Consider the following 18,018-nt stretch of genomic DNA (forward strand, 5'->3'; position numbering starts at 1 on the left):
GGCCCACCTTGAACACTCAGCTGGGCAATTGACAACTCTTCCTTAGCTTTCAATTCTTGCTGGTGCAGAGCCTCAAGTTCAGCCTCGTCAAGTCTTTCCTGAGCACATGCACAGCTCTGGGCATGTACACATCCCTTCATAGGTATGTGACCATCTAGATTCCCAGCAATATGACAGAACTTTTCAAAGCCCTATGAGCATCTCATTCCTCAACTTTTCCTTTGAAGCTTTTTGGTCAGCCTATTATTTTCCCCACTGTCATCCTCTCCATCACATAATCACAAAGTTAATCAATTGCCTCTAATATTTTTTAACAAATATCCTAGGGTAAAGACTTTGCACTGGGTGAGTTATGAGTCAGCTGAAATAGAGATAGGCTAATGAGTGGGGTGTCTAGACAGGCTAAATAATGACCACGCTCTGGGATGAGATGTGGAAGGATCTCTAATACAGTCACAGAGCATTATGGCCCCTCCAGTAGCTGCCACACTCCTCGTTTTCACAAAGATTGAGGACTGTTCATTTTAAAACTTACTATGGGGGTTAGAGAATAGGAACTGGGAATGGAGCAAGTGAAGACATCACACATTGCAATTCTTACTGAGATTCCATTGTTTTCCTTGAATAAAGACTCTCTGCATTGCTATACATTTTTGTTTAATCTAGAGTTTTGGAAATGTTGATCCTGTCCATTTTTGCCAGTTTTCTTATTGCTTTTATGTTGGAGGGAATTTTCAGAGGTTTAGTCTGCCAAGTTTGCTAATGTTTTCTCTCTCCATTCTACTTTTTAAAAATATAGTTTTCTTATTTTTCAATATTATTCCAGGTGTACACCAGGTGTACAATGTGGTGATTAGACATTTATATAACTTACAAAGTGATCACTCTGCTAAATCTACTACCCATCTGACATCATACATATTTATTACAGTATGATTGACTATATTCCTTATGTTATACTTTACATCCCCATGACTATTTTGTAACTACCAACTGTATTCTTTAATACCTTCCCCTTTTTCACCCACTTCCCCAACCCTCCTCCCATCTGACAACCATCAAAATGTTCTCTGTATCAGTTTGTTTCTGTTTTGTTTATTTGTTTTGTTCTTTAGATTCCACATGTAAGTGAAATTTTACAGCATTTAACTTTCTCTGACTTACTTCACTCAGCACAATACACTCTAAGTCTATCCATGTTGTTGCAGATGGTAAGTTTTCATTCTTTTTTATGGCTGAGTAATATTCCATTGTGTATACATACCACCAATTTTTTATCTGTTCATTCATTAATGGATACCCAGCTTGCTTCCATATCATGACTATTGTAAATAATGCTACAGTGAACATATGGATTCATATGTCCCTTCGAAGTAGTGTTTTGGGTCTGTTTGGATAAATACCCAGAAGTAGGATTACTGGGTCCTTCTTTGACTTTTGTCATAACCTTTATTTTAACATCTATTTTGTTTGGTATAGGTATTGCTATCCTAGCTTTTTTCTTTTCCATTTTCATGAAATACCTTTTTCTAGCCCTTTACTATCATTTTGTGTATGTCTTTTGATCTGAAGTGAGTCTCTTGTAGGCAGCATATGTAAAAGTCTTGTTTTCTTATCCATTCTGCCACCCTATGTCTTTTGATTGGAGAATTTAATTCATTTACATTTAAAGTAATTTTTGATAGATATTCATTTACATTTAAAGTAATTTTTGATAGATATTCAATTCCTTGCTCTCTCTTCTCTTTCTGGTATTCCTATGATGCAAATGTTGGTATGCTTGATCCTGTCCCAGAGACCCCTTAAACTATCCTCATTTTTTTTTTCTTGTTGCTGATTGGGTGTTTTCTGTTACTTTATCTTCTAAATCACTGATTTGATCCTCTGCTTCATTTAACCTGTTAATTCCTCTAATGTATTCTTCATTTTCGTTATTGTATTCTTCACTTCTGACTAGTTCTTTTTATATTTTCTATCTCCATTTTGAAGTTTTCTATGTCTTTGTTAAAGTTCTCACTGGATTCCTCTACTCTTTCCCTAAGTTCATTGAACATCCTTATAACCAATGTTTTGAACTTTGCATTTGATATATTGCTCATCTCCATTTTGTTTATTATTTTTCTGGAGTTTTGTTCTGTTTTTTTTTTTTTTTCCACTAGGGACTATGAGCTTCTCTCTTGTCTCCCCATTTTGGATGCCTCCCATGTGTTTGTGTTTCATGTGGATCGGGTAGGGCTCTATGTGCTGTGGGTAGAGTCAGCCTCTCATAGCAATGTCCCAGGAGGCCCCAGTAGCTTTCATTCTTTCCCCCTCAGTTGCCTGAGCTGGCTGCTTTAGGTGTGTCCCTTGTATGGTCTGTGTGTGATCCCTGTTGTAGTTGAGCCTTGGTTGCTCTTTGCACATCAGTGGGAGGGATTGACCCTCAGGCGGACTGGTTGTGAGGACTGGCTGGTGGGGGTCTCACATTCTGGAACAGAATTTGCTTTAGCAGGGCTCTGGTGCCTGCCCAGTCTGCTCTTTGGGTGTGTTGTCCTTGGGTGAACTCCTGGAGGTGCTCTGACTCTGATTCTGAAGCCCACCATCAGGTGAGCCTGCCCCAGGACCTTCAAGGAGGGGCCCTGTCACAGGCCAAATTCAGCCTCAGCCTGTGCCCTGCCTGAAGCCACCTGGCAAGAGTCGCCAAGCAATCCTCAGATGGCTGCCACCCACACTGGGCTTGTCAGGGCCTATGAGAGGCCAAACCTCAAACCTAGATTGGCTGTTGCTAGTGCTGGGCTTGGGGCTGCACAGCAAGAGGTACGGGACATACTGAGGCCAGATGCTTCTTGTTAGGGTTTTGTAAACCTTGAGAAATTTTAGGAAAGTCCAGAGCATGAGCTAAGACAGGCCATTTGTATAGAAAAGCCACTGGAATTGGCCTGACCCACCCACAAGTTGGGTGGGTCAGGGTCTCAGGGAACCACCAGGGCAGGGCCACCAGTGTTAGCCAGGTTGCTAAAGACTCAGGTATGGAGTCTGCCTGCATCTACATGCTGAGATGGGTCAGGGCTCAAAAAAGAAATGATGGATTCTGCTAGCACCTCTGTCTGGGAGAAAGCTGCCTCTTGAGCTCTCACCGTGAAACTAGACAACTCAATTTCTTCCTGTATGTCCCTGGCGCCTTTCAAGCTGCTGCCCCAGCGCTGGAACTCAGAGTAAATGGGTCAATCGGCAAGTAAGTCCAGGTGCGAGATCCTGAAGAGAAATGTCTGTGACTCCAGCCGCCTTCCGTGTCACTCAGCCACAATCTCTGCTGATTTTCACAGCCAGAAGTTGTAGGGACTTCTCTTCTTGGCACTGAAATCCTGAGCTAGGGAACCCCGTGTGGAACTCCTCTGGGGGGACTTCCACAGCCGAGATATCCCTCCTGATTCTCAACTGCTTCACACAGGAGTGGGACCAGCCTGTGCTGCATATTTGCTCCTCTTACCAGTGTTGAAATGTCCTCTTCTGTATGTTCCCAGTTGTAAGGCTTCCATTCAGCTAGATTTCAGGTGATTCCCAATGATGGCTATTCTGTAGTTTAGTTGTAATTTTGATGTGATTGTGCAAGGATGCAAGCACAGCGTTTACCTATTCTGCTGTCTTGACTAGAAGTCTCCATTATACTTTTGACTCTTATTTATATTTCATTGCACATAGATACTCATGGTCAATCTAGGTGCAGTGCGAATTTCCCAAAATAGAGTACTATAACATCCTCTAACCAAAATGTCCTACAATAGTGGACTAATTGGAATGGCTAAAGTCCAACAATATGTCAGTTTTAAAGGTTCATTTGCAGTTAGTTTCTCCTCTTCCCCATTCTTTTTACCATTCAAAGCGAGTTTATTGGAAACAAACAGTACATACAAGTGAGCAAAAAGACATGACATTCCCATAATCATGTCCACCTGGGGACAGCCCCTGCTGAAACCCAGGTTTATATCCTGCTAGATTCTCACTCTCTCTCTCCTGTAGTATATATTTATATACTTATTCTCAAAATATATTTACACATTTATTCAATAAATTTGAGCTCATACTCTAATAGCATTTGGTGCTTATCATAAATTCTAATTTTGATATGAAATATTTGAAAAATTAGTAAATTCATCAATTAAGATATAAATATTAGCACATACATACAGTAAGGAGGAAGGCTTCTTTCTACAGCCAACATGGCCAGTGTCCAGTGGGTCTTTGTTGTTAGAGGTGGCTTGTGTGAACATGAAAGAATGTGAGTATATAAGAAACTTCACATTCTGATGCAAATTTGAATCCCCAGGCTGAAGTAATAACAGAGGAATCAATGTAGAAAAACTTCAGCATTAGCCCTCTGCCTTCCCTCACTCAGCCTCCAGCTTCATGCTTCAAAAACTTCTTTGCTTATCTGTTCTTTTCTGGCTCTGCTGACAATTTGGTTCTCGGTGATGTGATCAGTTCAGGTGCCTTAGATTTATCCAATACTTTCTTGTCCTTCAGCAGTAATGTCAATAGATCTGGACTTCATTTTTGCTTACTTCATATTGCTTTCCTGACTCTCCTCCTCATATTTATTACATGAATGTGGACAAGGGATTCTCTTTATGCCTTAGCACCTATATCAATGAGTACTAACCACCTCACATTTCTGCTGTGGGAATTTAGTGGAATAATGCATGGAACACTCTGACTAGTGCTCAACAGTGAGTTCTCTCTCAGGAACTGATAGGTCTCATCTAATCATAGGAAGCTCTTCGAAACCCTGTTATCCTTGTATTCATTTTCTCAGATGACTTTCAAGCCCAGTGACTTGGATGGAGTGGGGCGAACAAATGAGAAACAAAATATAAACCCTCCTGTCTAGTTACTCAAAATGGGGTCTGCTGACCAGAAGCATTGGCCTCCCTTGGGAGTTTGTTGCAATGCAGAGGCTCAGCAGCATCCCAAACCTACTGAATCTGCATTTTTAATAAGGTCCCAAGATGACTCAAATGCACATTAAAGGTCAAGAAGGACCATTCTATAAATTCCCCTTTGTGAAAAGGAGAAATGTCTACTCCAGCACCTGTTGTTCCTTAAGCTTAAGGAACAGGCAACAGCTTTTATAAGGGACCTTTGTGAGGATTAAATATATTATCAGCCAGTGTTTTAAAATGCAACTGATAGTTAATCTTTCTGCTCCCCTCCACAGCTGCTCATCTCCCCAAATTCAGTATTTGCTCAAATACTGAAACTGAGTCAGTAGCTTTCCACCACTCTTAGCATCCATCAAGTAATAAACCATAATGTGCCATCCTCTGAAAAGGGCTACTGTCTGAGACTTCGGCCTTAAAAGGCTGCAGTTGCTCTTGTAACATTAGCATGTAGAGGCTTAAAGTGGGGATACAGCAAAACTAGCTGCAATGGGATTCTCAGACTGCTCCTTACCAGCTGAAGACCATGACAGTTAGTGAATGTCCTCCTCTTCAAGTGACTATATGACTATCACTCACCTCAGAGTATTGCTCCAATGATTTAATGTGATTATCATGCTAATATCTGTCTGTAATAAGCCCTAAAATCCTCACTAAACATTCATCATTACTGTCATTACAAGCATGAAGATCTTTACTAGCAGTGATGTGAGAATTGCAAGTGGACATGGCTAGATTCAGGGAAGTGAATAATCTGTTTAAGGATCCAATGTGCTGCACAATAAGTGCTGAAGCATGGATTTAACTCTAAGTCTTATAAATTTTTAAATCTCAGATCTTTGTCATTCTCTGTACTACAAAACAGCTCCATCCAGGGCTGTGTTTTTCCTTAAACACCATGGCACGTGCCGTGTACCATGTGCCATGTGGTTATTTTTAATGAGTTAAGAGAAGAAGAACTGCATCCTCTCCTTAGTCCAGAATTGATATGGCTAGAAGCACTGGGAGGGCTACCAGATATCATCAATAATCCCTGATCTGCTCAGGCTGCTTTCCTCCCTGTGGGCTCTGGATCAGCAGAAATTTCAAGCATAATGTATTAGTCCTTGGACCTTTGAAAAAAATTAAATTGCTAATGTTTAACGAGCACTTAAGATGTGCCAGGACATACTGGAAGCACTTTCCGTGCTAACCCAATGAGATTGCAAAAATAATTGTTCACATAAGAAGAATAAGGTTTATAGAATTGTAAATCTTCCAATTTCAGGGAGCTAAGAAGGGAGGAGCTAGAATCATAACAAAATATACTGAACTCCAATGCTGCATTCTACCACTTGGAAAGAAAAAGAGAGTAGTGGGGGTGGGACGTCGGAGGGGGAGAGATGGGAAGGAGGAAAGGGAAGTGGGGAGTGAGAGGGAAAGAGAGCAAAAAATGATGGAATTAAATTCATTTAGCCAACCGCAGGAAACATGGCCCTGAGATTCTTACAAAACGCCTTGTTGAAGATATGCTTGGAAAGTATCTTTTCAGTTAGCTCTCAGTCACTATCAATCTTCATCTCTCTGTCTTGCTCACATACATTTTTTCCCCTTTCTTTCTCTTCCATCTCTTTATTGCTCCATCATGCTTTTGGAAAATTTGCCATGATTCTTAAAATAATAATCTCAAATACTCAATAGATATTCATTGATTCACAACTATGTTATAAATTCTGTCATTTTTTAATGAAAATAACATGAATTTATGAATGTCTACTTTTTTATATTATTTGTAATCAATTATTCACTTATCATTGTTTATGGTGTGGTACAGGGATATACTTTTTCTACATGGAAAGTCAATATTCCTGATGAAAGTTAATATATAATACATTCTTTATTGCATAGTAAGTCATACAGATGCAAGTTTTAATTATAATGTATCTTTGAATTAATTAATTGCTCTTGGTTATTTATAACAAAATATAAAAAAAATATATGCCAAATACTCACTTGGAGGAAAAAAGGAAATATTTGGAAGGGCTTTGTAAACCTTAGGTATTTTTTTCTGTGTCAGGCAGTGGCTCCCCCAATAGTCTGAGATTTGAGAGGAATGCTTGGTCTCCTGATGCTAATACTTTCAGTGGTGTCATACATTTTGTTTCTGTTTATCCTAAATTTTCTCAGCTTCATCACCAGTAGAAGCAGAGAACAGAAAGAAAACTTGTATCAGCTATGAAATTTACTCCCAATCAACTAGCCATTCAAGTCATGTGTTTGAAAAGAATCTTTTCCGTAGTCATCCCAACAAAGAACTGTCTGAGTGGTGAAGGTAAAATATGCGTGGATTTCATGCTCCTTTAGAAAAGTCCCTGACATTTATGGTTACAGTAGCCACGTGTCACTAAGGGTCCACTCAAGAGATGAAAACTACATAGTAATTTGAATAGAAAAAATTTAGCATAAATAATTATTAACTATAACATGGGATAGGAGTAATGAGAGTTGTCTAGTAATAAGTAGAGCGAACTAAAAGAATATAGGAATAGCAGATATAAGGAGCAGCCACTACCCTAGGGCTGAAATAGAGTTCCCTGGTAGAGATCTCCTCAGAGAGGGGGTCTGGCTGTGGCCCACTGAATGGCAGAGAAGTCACTGGGGGTGCTGTGATGGTGAAACATGCCAGAATTCTGCCCTTTGGAGTTTGCCATAAATCCTCCCTCTAGATACTAGGGAGAGGCTGTCTCTGGAAGGCATTTCACCAGAGAGACCTTTCTGTAAAACTATTGAAGATGGTGCAGAAGGAAGCTGTGGGCTACAGGTGCCTCTGGATTCAATGCACTGCAGGAGCCAGATCCTAAAGAAGCCACCGCACCAATGAGCTGGACACTGGAGAAGCTGCCTATGTGGCAGGAGCTGTGTGTGCTGAAGTATGCTAGTGCTGGAGAAGCTGCCAGCACTCCAAGGGCCTGGAAAGCAAGCACACTTGAAGCAGGTAGGAAAACCCTTCCTCCTTCCATGTATCTCCAGCGCCTTCTACTGACAAAGATTACTACCATCCCGCCAACAGTCAAAGGGAAAACAAAGAGGCAGCTCCATTGTCCAGAGCAGACAATGAAGGTGAATTTGGAGCCACACGACAAACTGATAATTGGCAAGAGCCCTTGTAACAGAGTGTTACAGAGTGGCTTGATTCCAAAGAATTGAAGACAATAAAAATAAGTGTGTTATTACTCTTTTACATTTCTGATCCTTTATACTGATAGGTATATGTATTTAAGTGTATGCATAACGCATCATATGAGATAAAATAGTTAGATGGACATTTTAAACAATTAGGATATTTACATATGGATACAGAATATCATTTATATAATATTATTCATATAATGTAACTCATTTTCTTCTCTGGATAAGAAAAATGAATTTCACAGCTATTAACTGATTTGCCTAGAGTCCTGCAGCTGGCTGGTAAAGTAGTAATTAAAATCTAGATCTTCGGAATTTTTTCTTGTGACCTTATCAGCATCCATCTACTCATATCTAAAGCTGATGAGCAGCCAGGAGCAAGGAGGAAACGTATTTCAGCTGAGGGACTAGAGAGAGTTCAAGGACGAAGGTGGTGGAATTAATTTACATTTGATTGAGGACCTTCCATGCAATGGAAATGATTTGAGTAAAGAGTCAAGGTGTTGGGGTACAGGGTCCCAAGGTGGGCTGGAAGGTGAAGGATACATCAAATAGTCATGTTCCAGAACAAAATAGGCATGTGCGTAAAGAATGGAAGGAAACTAAGAAACTTGAGATGGATGGAGCCTGGTCCCTAAGGCTGTGGCTTAGATGGAAGGAATGTGCTCTTCTTGCTTTGCAGTTGTAGGGGAGGCAAAACCACCTCTACCCATCTTGGGTTTTCAGCTGAGATTCTTTAACAAGACAAATTAGCAAGAGAAAAACAGTTTATATATGAAAAGATGTTCAACATCGCTAGCTATTAGGGAAATGCAAATCAAAATCACAATGAGATACCATCTCACACCTGTTAGAATAGCTATAATCAACAGTACAAGTAATAACAAATATTGGAGAGGATGCGGAAAAAAAGGAACCCTCATACACTGCTGGTGGGACTGCAAATTGGTACAGCCACTATGGAAAACAGTATGAAGTTTCCTCAAAAAACTAAAAATTGATCTACCATATAATCCAGCAATCCTTCTACCAGGTATTTACCCTACAGTCTGGAAAACCCATATCCAAAAAGATATTTGCACACTGATGTTCATAGCAGCATTATTCACAGTGGCCAGGACATGGAAGCAACTGAAGTGTCCTATGATAGATGATTAGATAAAGAAGCGGTGGTACATATATATATACAATGGAATATTACTCAGTTATAAGAAGAGATGAAATACTGCCATTTGCGACAACCTGGATGGACCTCAAAATAATCATGCTAAGTGAAAGAAGCCAGACAGAAAAAGTTGAAAATCACATGATATCACTTATATATGGGATATAAACCTAAAAGCAACAAATGAACAGGACAAACAAACAGAGACTCATGGACATGGACTATAGACTAGTGGTTACCAGAGGGTACGGGGTAGAGGAGGAGGGGGGAGGTAGAAAGGGTAAAGGGGGTCAAATACAGTGGGTTAGGGGGAGAGCAAAGTGGGTATAGGGGATCAAATATATGGTAGCTGAAGGAAACTGGACTTTGGGTGGTAAACACACAATAGAATATACAGATGTCATATAATTTACACCTGAAAATTATATAATTGTATTAACCAATGTTACTCCAATAAACTTAATTTAAAAAAAAAAACAGTTTATTAACTCATGCAGTGAATGTCATACGGAAGAAACCTCAACAAAAAAAAAGTAACTAAAAGCAGTGGCTTAGAACTACAGCTTACATAATATCATCAACAAAGAACACTACATTTTTAGAGAAATGGCAGGACAAAGGAAGAAGTTTTAGGCTTCCAAAGGCAGCAAACTGTGGGAAGATAAACATACTGGATGTAACCAAGGGAGAAGATTTATTTGCAGAGCCCTCTGGTGCCATTTTGGGGCTGATAAGAGTCTGTCTCTAGAAAAAGAGAATTTCTTTCCTGCCTTTAGGCAAAGGGGGAGCTATTTCTGGATTTGCACTTCTTAAATGCCTTCAGCTCAAAATAATTTTTATGTCATATGCATATTTTGAGATTACATACTCTGATTTCCCTCAGCCTTACTGGAATTGTTACTTTATTTTTCATTTTCCATCTCAAAGTTCCTCCAATCAGTAATAACTCTAGAATTGGACTAAGATAGCTTTTTTACTTGATGAAAATGGAAATGGTGGGAATAGAAACAAATGAGCAAACCCTTAAGATCTGGTTCCCAAATAAAAGAGCCAGACTCCCACTAAAGACATGTAAGAGGTTATGCTGTTGAAAGGCGGTGGTACCCCTGAGAAAGGCCTGCCCCAGCTAAGGGTGCAGAACACCTGGACTGAAGCCACCTGAAGCTCCTGGCAGAGTTGGGAGACCCTCAACAGAACCTGAACACCACCATGTAGGGCCAGGAAAACAGTATGGTGGTTTCTTTAAAAATTAAACATAGAATTACCATGTGATGCAGTAATAATTTTATTTCTATACCCCAAAGAATTAAAAGCTGGCATTTGAAGAGGTATTTGTACACACATATTCATAGCAGCATTATTCATGATAGCCAGGGGCTGGAAGCAACCAAAGCATCCATGGACAGATGAATAAATAAATAAAATGTGGCATACATGCAATTTTATTTAGCCTTAAGAATATGGGAATTTTGACACATGTTACAATACAGATGAACCTTGAGGACATCATGCTCAGTGAATGTCAAAGGTTTAGACAGGTTAAACCACACTGTAGTATTGCTGCCTCAGGATCCATTTCGTGTGGCCAAGCAAACTGCAAGAGCCTTGAACTGGCAATGGGCCCTCCCTCGAGCCATTCTTAAACAGCCTACAGAGTCACAAGTATGGGTAAGCTCCTGATGTGACTTCCCTCACGTCCCTGTGAGCAACAGTCTCCCTTACCTCAAAGGGCCTTCCCTGTGTACACCCCTTAGATAAGATCCTTGTAGAGCCTACCAAAAACGTGCTCTTTCTGGTTTGAATTGACCAATCTGGCCCTAGCCTGGGAACTCCAAAGCACTCCACCTATGGACCCTAAAAAAGAATGTGTCCCAGGCCCTGCAGCTCTGTCTGCACCCTGCCTTGACCTCCTTGCATGGCCCCTTACTTCCTTCAGGGCCCATGAGTAATAAACTTCTCTACAGTATATCAATCCACTGTGGCCTTTTGTTTAGCTGTGGCTCACCATCCCACATGCTGGGGCTCCATTTAACAAATGTTAATTTAACAAAGTCACAACAGTGAAATAAGCCAGTCACAAAAGTACAAATACTGTAAGATTCCACTTATATGAGGTCCCTAGAGTAGTCAAATTCATAAAAATGGAAAGTAGAATGGTGGGTGCCAGGGTCTGGGAGGAGGGAGATGAGGAGTTAATGTTTAATGGGTACTAAGTCTCAGTTTTGCAAGATGAAAATTCTAGAGATGGAAGGTGGTCACGGCTGCACAACAACGTGATGTACTTAATGCCCCTGAACAGTACACATAATAATGGTTCAAATGGTAAATTTCACGTTATATTTCACCACGATAAAATTATTTTCTTTGGCATGATAGTTGTGCAAGTCCCCAGTCATAGATATAAGGCCACAATTTTACAGAGCCCTTGGATTTATGGATGGCAAATGTCTGTTCCCATTATGGCTTGCCTTTCCTTCTCTAATCTCATCTTTTGATGAACAGAAATTCTTAATTTTAATGAAGTCGAATATATCATTGCTCCCTTTATGGTGAGTGCTTTTTATGTTTGTGTAAGAGCTCTTTGTCTACTCCAAGGTTTGTAAAAAGGCAACAGGAGAGTTGGGAGGGGGATCTCTTGCCCCAGGCTGAAGTCAATACACAACAAGGTGGTTTTAAAGTTTGGCTACATCAGGGCTATGTTTTCTGCTCTGAAATGTTCTCATTCTCTAAAAACTTAAGTTCTGAGTATTCTAATATCATAATTTTGTGGCCATATATCTAAACCCTTCTGCAATTTAATCTCTGACCCTATTCGAGTGACTAGGCGTTTTGCAGTTTAAACTTTGACTCTACCTGACAAACTGCACTCCTGCATTGTCCGTTTCACTACAAAACTTGTTTTACCAGTTTATTTTGCAGGCTCTAAGGGAAATTGAGGCTTTGGCCTCATGCCTTGTTACTCCTCCCCTTCCCCATTTTAGGACTCCAAATGTTGGCCATATCCTATGACTCTACCTGCTGACCAAGAGTTCTTATCTCACAATCACTGAGTCAGCCAACCATTGTAAGTCCAGTTGCCCCTACCAATCAGAAAATGAATGATGTATGTTTATGGTCTCCTGGCAACTCTTGCCTTTAAAACCTTTGCCTTATTTTTCCCACCTCAGAGCATGTCTTTGGTTCATGTTGAAGGCTACACATGCTTTGATTTGCAAATCATATTGGAAGAGTCCTGGAACTTTTGTTCACAGTTCTTTCCTTTCTCTGACAGGTATAAATAGGGCAATCCTTTCTCTGACAGGTATAAATAGGGCAAGCTCCTTCCTGGCTGCTGAGTGTTTGGTGGATGGGATCCCCCCTGCTCTTAGGACCCTCGGTCTGCCCTTAGGAATCTCTCCCCAAAAGGGAGCTGCCCCTGCAGGCTTCCTGGTCAGCCAGCTGGTGTGTGATGATCCTGCAAAGCTGTGGCCAGCTCCCTGTTGCCTAAAGCTCACTACTGGAATCTTGCCAAAAGGAATAAGTCCCTGCAAGGAGATTCACTGTAGCTCCAAAATATTGGAAATATACACAGCTATCAGTGGAGGCAGGTGAGCTAAAACAGAGTAAACCATACGACTGAATTTCTGCAGCCATTATATGCTACATCTATGCTGATAGGAAGAAATGTTCAAGAGAAGGAAACACATTTTGCAGTCTAATAGATTTATAATCCTTATGTTTTTGTAAAATAAATATTTTATGTGTAGAAATACAAGAAAAATTTGGAAGAACGTGTAAATGGTTACCCCTGGAGTTGCAATTGGAGGGACAGGTATTGGGGGCTGAGATGATGGAGGAAATGTTTTACTCTAAATTTATATTGTTTTTATATGTGTGTGAGATTAATGTTGGTTTTAACTTTGTATGGTATATTGTCTTTTGTAATTTCCCTAATGAAACCAATTAAACAAAATTAAAATAGGAAAGAAGGAATTTGCCTCAGTTTTCTGTGTCTTTGCTTCCAGACCCCCCGTTTCTAGTGACATAGAAATGTTATATGTGTGCCAGAGCCAGATGACTCCTTGGAAATCATGGCTCAACGTTACCCTTGTCCAGGGTGCTGCAGAGGTGCAGACCTGCACCCAAATTCTGAAGTTCAGGTTAAAACATTAGATCTACCACTTGTAGGTATAGTCCCTTGTGGGAAGTGATTTCTCATCTGCTCTCTTCACCAGAGCCCCAGCCCTATGTTAATTTCTGGAAATTTTCTGATTTGCAGGTATACCCTCTTAGGGAAAGAAATCTGGAGAAAAGGCACATCAAATGATTGTAGGAGGCAATATGACCAGCTGCTTGGTTATTAAATACTTGAGTGGTGCTCAAAGTGGGCCCTGGCCATCTTTTTGCATTTCAAAGGCTTTCAGAGATGTTCTGTTGTAGTCACCTTATTTTACCGTGCAGAAACTGAGGCCCAGAAAGCAACATGTCTTATCAAAGCCATGTAATCCATCCTTAGGCAAGTTCTCAGACAAGGATGGGGTTTTCTCTTCACTAAGGAAATAGTTTACAATCTGCAAAATGTCCAAAGCACATCTCCCTTCTGGGAATTCTATCTATGCACCTGGGAAGCTAGCAACTCTCCAGGTGTCCTGGGTCCTGGTTGCCTCTTCCAGACTGGTGGGAAAGGAGCAGAGGATCCAGGCCATGGATTGTTAACTATTTCCAAGGGTAATTTGGGAAAAAGATGAGAGGAGGACTTAAACATTTGTCCTCCTCTATATGTTGCCATGGAAATGTAGGGAGGGCACCATCCCAGAGCCTGAGTTGGAACCCCAGCTCTGCTACATAGCTGTGAGAGCTGCTGACAGCTTTAGTGCCCACCATCAGGGCTCCCATCTAGAACTGCGTTGCCTGGTAGAAATACAATGTGAGTCACATATGTAATTTAAAAATTTATAGTAATCACATTAAAATAGTAAAAAGAAATAGGTGATATTGATTTTAATAATATATTTTATTTTACCCAATATGTCAAAAATGTTATCATTTTGACCATTGAGGTATTTCATATTGTTTTTCCTGCTGAGTCTTTAAAAGGCAGTGTGTGTTTTGCACTCATAGCACATCTCAGTTCAGACTTGCTATGATAGGTGCCCAATGCCACCGGATTGGATATAAATGCCCTCGCAGCCTGTTTCAGAGGAGGAAACAGGGCAGCAGTTAATGGCCAAGGCTGCACCTTCCAAGAGGTCTGGGCGTGACCTCTGCTCTCGAAGAAATGGGGATGAGGGTGGTGGTGAGGACCAGTGAACATAGGGTAGGGTTTGGGACAGGGCTTGGCCCAAAGCAATGATCCAGACATGGGAGCCCTTGAGCTCTGGACTTGTCCTTCTTTGGCCTTGCCCTGTCAGCCATCTGGTCTCTGTTTTGATACATACTTTCCTACAACAACTTTTGAGTTTCTCTCATTCTAAAACAAGTCCATCTTTGTGTAGAGCCCCTTCCATTCCTCTGCAAACCTCCCCAGGGGTCATAATATACTGGCTTTCCTCATTTCTGCATGTCCCATTCATATTTCTCTTTTCTGCAAAAAGCTTCACTCTCCCCCTTCCCCTGGAAGTGCAGTTAGGTCTTCTCAAACATAGAGTTAGGTCTTAAATGTGACCTGAGAGGCGAGAAGCAAAGCGAGAGATTTCCAAGGTGGAAGAGGTGGTTGGGGGCCATATTATTAACTGAAAAATAAAAGGCCAAAGTGAGAGGCAACCAGCATTTATGTGAGATCAAAAGAGTAGCTATTCAGAAAACACTGATTCAGGCAGAAGCCCAATGTTCTGATTAGAAGACAAAGGCGAAAGGTATTTATGAGAGAGGAAAGGGGAACAATTATATCAATAAAAGGAAGGCATTTCTATTGGTGCAGATAAGCTAATACAGTGACACAAACTCTAAATGATGTTTTTAATTTTTACTCTGGTAGTCATCAGTCTGGTAGTCATATCTGCTTTCTTGTTAACCTTGAAAACAGGACATGATATTGATTTAGACCCAATCCAAAGGTTATTTTGCCCTGCTTTAATATTCCAAAGATTTATAAGACATGCAAGGCAGTTCCTCTGGGATGGGAGCTCCAGCTCCATTTTAAAGTGACTCTACTTTTTTTACGGTGTAAAGTGGTGAGGAGTAATGTTGAATCATTTTGGTGTTGTTTGGGGTCTTTGTGGGGTTGTCGTAGGGTCATGTGGGATGGGGTAGGGCACTGGAGTGGTTGTGGGGTTGTATAGGGCCACATGAGGTTGCATGGGTCATTGAAGAGTGGTATAGTGTTATATAGAATGGTATGGGGTTTTGTGTGATCATTGTGGGGTGATTGAGGGGTTGTGTGGGGCCATGTGGGATTACTGTAGTGTTACCCAAAATGGAGTCACTTTTGCTAAGCCCCACCAAGACTTAATACATAATGAATTACAGTTTCAGCCCCTCGCAGGAGTGGAATTTTAAATCAATCAGTCTGGAACTTCTTGATCAACACCAGCAGATAATCTGCCTGATAAGACCACCCTGCCATTCCCTAGGGGAAGGTGACCTTACCTGAAATAATCCACTCTTTAACTCTCTTGTCCCATCTCTTTCTATCTATAAAGACCTCCTCTGAGCACTCTTCTACTTACTACATGGGATGCTGTCCTGATTCATGAATTGTTCAGTTAGAACTTTAAATTTATTTGATTGAATTTTTGATCTTTAACACCTTAAACTTAGAGTTAGGTCCTAACTGTGACTCTGGGAGGCAAGGAACAAAGCTAGAGGTTTCAAGAGTGGAAGAGGTGGTGGTGGTCAGTCATTGGTGGTGGTGTGGGCTGGTGTAGAGTCATGTTTACATATTGATATAAAAACAAAACCTGCAGAGAATTTTTATAAGAGTTTATCTGAGCCAAACTGACAACATGCCAGGAAGCAAGATCTCAAACGCTCTGGAGAATGACCATTTTGCAGTTCTTTTTATACATCTGGAATTAAGGCAGAAATTTAAAAAGATTACAAGAAGATGGGAGAAAGCAAGGCCAGAAATCTCTATGATTGGATTATAGAATAGTCAACAAGATTATGCGCTCCCTTGGGGATGATTACTACCTCAGAGGGGTCTGAAAAAGAGGCTTACTTTTGGCATTTCAAAGGTATGTTAACCTATATGCACAAGAACAATGGACAGGGCTTGCTTAAAGCAAAGATAAACCTTTTATAGACCTGGGGCATGACTATCCACCCTGACCTGCCCAGTTAGGAATTTATGATCAGATCACCCTATAGGTTACTTTCAGTCACTAAACTTGTCTGATTTTTACATAGTCCTTTTTTGTTCACATATGTTTAGATAACTTCTGAAAATTTCATCATACCGTGTTATTTTTCTTACTCATAAATTTTGTGATAGAGATAAAATGAATTTGACTAGTAAACTCAGGTAAAATAAAATTATTTCTCTGCATTATATTCAATATTGATAACCCTAAAGACATGCCTATTTTAATTAAACTAACAAACTTAAACTCTTATTTATTAAAGATTAACCTTAGATCGTATGAACTTGAAAAGCCTTTGGGTTAGTCTGCACATTTCTGAGTTTTAGAATACCCAATCCTTACTAGTGTTCACCTCAAACCAATTCATTTTAACTTATTAAATTAATTTTAATACTATCTAAGGTAGAAAAATATCTCACATTTACAATATATATAGGCACACACAGAGAGATGCAAACAGAGGCCTTTTAGTTACTAATATTTGTGGAAAAGTCACTCGAGATGTTTTTATATACCCAATTTCCAAATATTTCCTTTCTCCTCTCTTTCTTTCTTTCCCCTCTCCCTTTTCTTCCTGGTAAGAAACCTTTGCTTAGAGAGAAGATGGGGTAGAAAATCTACATCACAAAGGTATCCAAGTTTTCTCCAAGATAGAGTTTTAAGGGCATATTTACAGGATAATTCTGTTTCCAACATCCCAATATCTATAAGCATTTTGTAATAAATAGGAGAGGTTTTGGGAATTGGCAAAATGAGATATCATCCTCAGAGTTTTGCCATCTTATTACTTGCATTCATTTTTTTGGGTTTCCCCAAGTCCTACCACATGTGTACAAGCTGATAAAGATCTGACAGCCTGGGGTTATAGGTCCCAATAATAACTGAATTCTTCAAAAACTAACTCCTTAAGTTTAAGAAATTCTTTAATTGCAGCCCTTAGTTCAGTTTTTGACCAAGAGGTAAAGGGTTCCTTAAGGGGTCCATCTGCAACCTTGGGTAGCTTTATTTTAAGTAATACTGTCTAATAGTCTCTTTAGAGTGGAAAAGCAGCAGTCAGACAGAGAATGAGTAAAACATGAGGTGAAAAAGTAAGGGAAGGAGAAGTAGGAGTCACATTCCTAGTCTGTCCTATTGTCTTTTGTCTTAGATACCTCTTGTGCCTTTAATTTTCCCTTAGCCTTTGTACTGAATCCTTTAATGAAACTATTTTGGAATCATGAAGTCTTCTGTAAACTTCTGGATGCCAGTTAAAATAGGTACCTCTTTTTTTTTTTTTTTGCTCAATTTGTGAACCCTTACTTTTGAATGCACTTCTAAAATGATTTTTTTTTTTTAACTGGAATGCTCCTCACAATGGTCATTGCCAATTCTAGGTGGTCTCCTAGAGAGAAAAATTTTGCCTCGTTTGCAAATATCTGCAGCTTCCAGGATTGAAATTCTTAAATGTAAAATAAGCAGGTATACCAGAAGGTGGCATACTCAATTCTTT

The sequence above is a fragment of the Pteropus medius genome, unplaced genomic scaffold (assembly GCF_902729225.1).
Source record: "Pteropus medius unplaced genomic scaffold, Ma_sr-lr_union100, whole genome shotgun sequence".
Taxonomy (NCBI): domain Eukaryota; kingdom Metazoa; phylum Chordata; class Mammalia; order Chiroptera; family Pteropodidae; genus Pteropus; species Pteropus medius.